This window comes from Lathyrus oleraceus, chromosome 3 (assembly GCF_024323335.1).
Source record: "Lathyrus oleraceus cultivar Zhongwan6 chromosome 3, CAAS_Psat_ZW6_1.0, whole genome shotgun sequence".
NCBI lineage: Eukaryota > Viridiplantae > Streptophyta > Magnoliopsida > Fabales > Fabaceae > Lathyrus > Lathyrus oleraceus.
The window spans coordinates 83,977,294-83,982,279 of record NC_066581.1 but is presented as its reverse complement, the minus strand read 5'-3'; the positions used below and the strand labels follow the sequence as shown (position 1 = coordinate 83,982,279).

The 4,986-nt window shown below is 37.0% G+C and overlaps 1 non-coding gene across 1 annotated transcript; it reads left to right on the top strand.

The window, feature by feature from the left end:
* Window positions 1-1,628: 1,628 nt before the first annotated feature.
* On the top strand, window positions 1,629-1,735 carry LOC127132965 (small nucleolar RNA R71). Its single transcript, XR_007806967.1, has one exon. It is a non-coding gene; the product is annotated as a small nucleolar RNA R71 (small nucleolar RNA).
* Window positions 1,736-4,986: the final 3,251 nt, after the last annotated feature.

Sequence of the window (4,986 nt, the reverse complement as noted above, 5' to 3'; positions counted from 1 at the left end):
GTGCCATAAGAAATTTCGAAAGTATAAATTCTATTTTCTCGTCACCTACTTCAAATGTCAACTTTCCTTTCTTGACATCTATTATGGCTCCTGTAGTTGATAAGAATGGTCTACCTAGAAGGATTGGTATATCATTGTCCTCTTTGATGTCCATGACAACAAAATCAGTAGGGATAAATAACTGACCTATCCTAACAGGAACATCTTCTAAAATGCCTATCGGATATTTAACAGATCTATCGGCTAACTGAAGTGACATCTTAGTGGGTTGTAATTCTCCTAAGTTTAACCTCTCACAAACTGCTAAAGGCATTAGGCTTACACTAGCTCCTAAGTCTAGAAAATCTTATTCGATGACATGATTACCCAAAAGGCAAGGAATGGAGAAATTTCCAGGATCTTTATCTTTGTTTGCTAATTTGTCCTCGGAAATAGCATTACATTCCAAAGGCTTCGGATCGTCAAGTTTACGTTTGTTGGTAAGGATGTCTTTGAGAAACTTTGCATAAGAAGGTATTTGGGTAATGGCTTCTGTGAAAGGGATTTCTACATGAAGTTTTTCTATAACTTTAATAAATTTTTAATACTGTTTATTGATCTGGGTTTGTTTGAGTCTTTGCGGATATGGTATAGGTGGTTTATATGGCGGGGGTGGTACGTAAGTTTTATCTTTAGGTTCTTCTCCTTTTTCTCGACCTTCCTGGTTTTCAGATTCCTCTGGTTCCTTTACTTCGTCCGGGGGTTTGGTACATTCCTTAGAAGTTTCGGGTTCACTCAATCTAGGGTTTGGTGGCTCATCATAAGCGTTCCCACTTTGTAGGGTAATGGCATTGGCTTGTCCTCTCGGATTTTGTTGAGGTTGTCCAGGGAATTGTCCTCCAGGTGTAGTCTGAGGGGCTTGGTTTAAAGCTACCTGAGAGATTTGGGTTTCAAGCATCTTGGTATGAGTAACTATTTGGTCAACCTTGGTTCCTAACTGAGTAATCAATTCGTTAACATGAATGTTTTGGTTCATGAACTCCTTGTTTTGTTGGGTTTGAGCGGTGATAAAATTTTCCATAATTTTCTCAAGGCTCGACTTTGGTGGTACAGGTTGCAAAGGTTGATTTGATCTAGGGGCTTGATAACTAGGTCTCGGAGGTGCATTATTTTGGATTGGGTTATTGTTTTTATAGGGGAAGTTCGGATGATTCCTCCATCCAGGGTTATAGGTATTCGAGTATGGGTTCCCTTGGGTGTAGTTCACTTGCTCAGAGTGGGTTTCGTTTAATAGACTGCATTCTGCAGATTGGTGTCCTTTGGTTCAACATATCTCACAATCCGACGAAACTGTGGCTACAGTATTCGGGTTTATGCACATATGCTCGACTTTGAGGGCTAATGCATCCATTTTAGCTTGCATCATGTCTATAGAGCTTAGTTCATGCACTCCTCCTTGGGCTTCCTTCTTCTCAACTGTCGCTCGTTCGACTCCCCATGATTGATGGTTTTGAGCCATATCTTCGATGAGGGAACTAGCTTCAAGATAAGGTTTGTTCATCAGAGCACCGCTTGCGGCAGCGTCGATGGTCATCTTTGTGTTGTAATGAAGTCCATTATAGAAGGTTTGAATGATTAACCAATTTTCTAAGCCATGATGTGGGCATGCTCGTAATAACTCTTTATATCTCTCCCAAGCTTCGAACAACGATTCTCCTTGGTTTTGGGTAAATCTAGTTATATGGTTTCGAAGAATGGCGGTTTTACTCGGGGGAAAATATCTAGCAAGAAAAACTCCTCTAAGGTTATCCCAAGTCGTAATGGAATTGGGTGGAAGGGAATCTAACCATGATAGGGCTTTATCTCTGAGGGAAAAAGGAAATAATCTTAAACGTATTGCCTCAGGAGAAGCTCCATTGGTTTTAAAAGTGTCTGCTAATTGAAGAAATATTTTTAAATGTTGGTTTGGGTTCTCAGTAGCGAGACCCGCGAATTGTCTTTGTTGCACTAGTTGTAACAGAGATGGTTTAAGTTTAAAATTATTCGCTGGGATGGTTGGGTTTACTATACTAGAACTAGGTTCTTCATTAGATGGTTGAGCGAAGTCCTTAAGAGTTCTTGGGTTTTGATCTTCGGCCATAGCTCTCTTAATTCTATGAAAGAATAAACGTGCGCGAGCGTAACGTTCAGGTTCCGCCAGAGGGTATACTAAGCTTAAACTTCCGGTGCTGCGAGTTCTTCGCATTGACCGGCGGGAAATAGCTTAAGTCTAAATGATATAACAACAGGAAAATGAAATTTGACGAAATTGGTCCCCGGCAACGGCGCCAAAAACTTGATGCGTGCTTTTCGCAAGTATACGAACGCGTCAGATTAATATAAAAGATTGTCGAATCCATAGAGATCAAGTGTCAATCTATCGTTATCTATTGTTATGGTGTTTATCAAAGGCAATCGAAATAGGTGTTTTTGTAGTGTGCAATGAAAAGTAAAGTGTTGAAATAAATATATAATTGATAAAGACAGAGTCGAATGTAATTCACGTAATCAATGGATAATCCAAGTACTTGCTAATAGAGCTACTTATGGGCAGTGTTTCCTACTTTGAAAAGAACTAATTTAAAAGGAACTGTCACTTTTGCGTATTCAGAACCGAGTTGTACTCCCTAATCAAACCCTCTTATTGTCACTTATAAAAAGGCGTGCATTGCGTTAGAGTAGTAAACCTATTTTTAAGAAATATAGTATCTTAACTAAGTTGAAAAGTATTATAACCTGGATTTCTTAACCAAAAGAGGTTCTCACGAACCAGACTCTAAACTTATAAACGCGTCCGAAAATAGTTTTAAAATCTCTTTTCTTCTTAATGTTAAAAACTCCTAATGAACTAGACAAAGCGCTTTCCCTGTTTTTGAAATAGTTAAAAACAATTAAGTTTAAAAAGACGTTGGACGACTTTCGATCTTACCCAACGGAATTGAAGTGCAGGAAAACTTAAGCTGAAAGTTAAAATAGCCCTTAAGTGTTTTTACGAACAATTGTACGGATTACTGGTTCAATTACGATCCTTACATTCTAACCTTATAAATTTAGCTAGATATGGTAAAGTAAAAGTGCATTAAAATAAAAAAAAAAAGTAGTGCGAGTGCGGAAAATAAATAAAAGTAATGCGAGTGCGGAAAGTAAATAATTTAAAGCGAGTGCGAGGAAATAAACAATTTAAGGCGAGTGCGAGGAAATAAATAAAAGTAAAGCGAGTGCGAGGAATTAAATAAAGTAAAGCGAGTGCGAGGAAATAAATAAAAGTAAAGCGAGTGCGAGGAAATAAATAAAAGTAAAGCGAGTGCGAGGAAATAAATAAAAGTAAAGCGAGTGCGGGAAAATAAATAAGATAAAGACAAGTAATAAAAACCTGCTCCAATCGGAAGGTTGAATAAATTGCAAAGCGGAAATGAAAATGGCGGCAGGATTAACTTCCTTCCAAAGTGCTCCAAACTCGATTACAGACTCTATCACAGACTTGATTACACAATTGTGGTAACACTCCAATGCGAAGCAATTACCACTTTATAAAACTGAATATATGCCTAAGTGAAACAAAGTTGCTCTGAGTTTGCCTCTGCTCTATGTTTGGATGATTGTAAAAGTGAATTCGAGTTTCTATTTATAAGCAAGTAAAAAGATGGAAATGACTTGGATGCCCTTCAGCTTGAAAATGGAGGGAAACTGTTTTCCTCTTGTGGCGCCCGCCACAAGGCCATGGCGCCCGCCACAAGGCCAAAGTGAGGCGCACGCCACAAGGCCATGGCGCCCGCCACAAGGCCAAAGTGAGGCGCCTTAATGGATGTAGTGGAGAACGTGGGAGTTGAGGTATATTGAGCTTGGACACGTCATGGCTTGGTCTGTGGCGCCCGCCATTGGGTAGGCCATAAGCACAAAATGCTGAATTTTAGGGTTTTTGGCTCCTTTTCACTCCTTTTCTCGATCGGGGCTCCGATTAAAGTAAAAACCTGAAAACAAAGGAAAACATACCAATAACACAACAAAATGATAATAAAACGACTAGAATGCATGTGAAATCGGAGTCGAAAATACGGTAAAGTTTAGTGTTATCAACCATTCAAATAGATTTTTGAGATGATAATCAGAAAAATTTTATTATTCTTGAAAAAACAACTTAAATGATCCATTATTTTTCAAATTACATGCATCTTGTAATTCATGATTTAAATATAACGATGATGAATGGATGTCTTCTAAGTCTTTCACACAAAATTTGATTTCCTCTTTTTTTTTCTAGTTTATTTTGAAAACATTAAATTTTGTGTGAATGACTTCAGAATGACATGTGATATAACATCATTGCTTTGAAGAATTTTTGGCATTGAATCAAATTCTATAGGCTAAAGAGAAAATTATGAATTATGAGATGCATTCAATTCGAAAAATATTGGATCTTCTAAGTTGATTTTCAAAAATATTTTTTTGTATTATTATCTCAAAAATCTATTTAAATTAATGCAAGTTCCAGGAGGGGTTAGTGAAATAAGCAATCACATATAACATAACAAACTCACTAACAACATTTATCAACAACATATGTCAATTAATTAACATAGATTGGGAGAACATTGATAACAAACCATTCCTGGAAGCTATGAAGAGTATAAAATAGAAGGGAGAGTAGAAAACATGTATTCATTGTGAGAATATTATATGAAAGACTCATAATATTTCCACAGAAAACACAAGTTCTCAACTCTCTTATATCCACGTTCACACAACCAGCTTCATCAGTGATAAGTAAAGAACCATACCACTTACTAAGTGCACATGAAAAACCATTTATTAGCAAACAACATAAAACAACAACAACAACAACAACAACAACAATAACAATAACAATAACATACAAAAACATTTATCAACAACATACATACCTTTAATTGAAAAAAATCGTGGAAAATTAAGAAAAACCATCATGTGAACCACACCCATAATATGCAA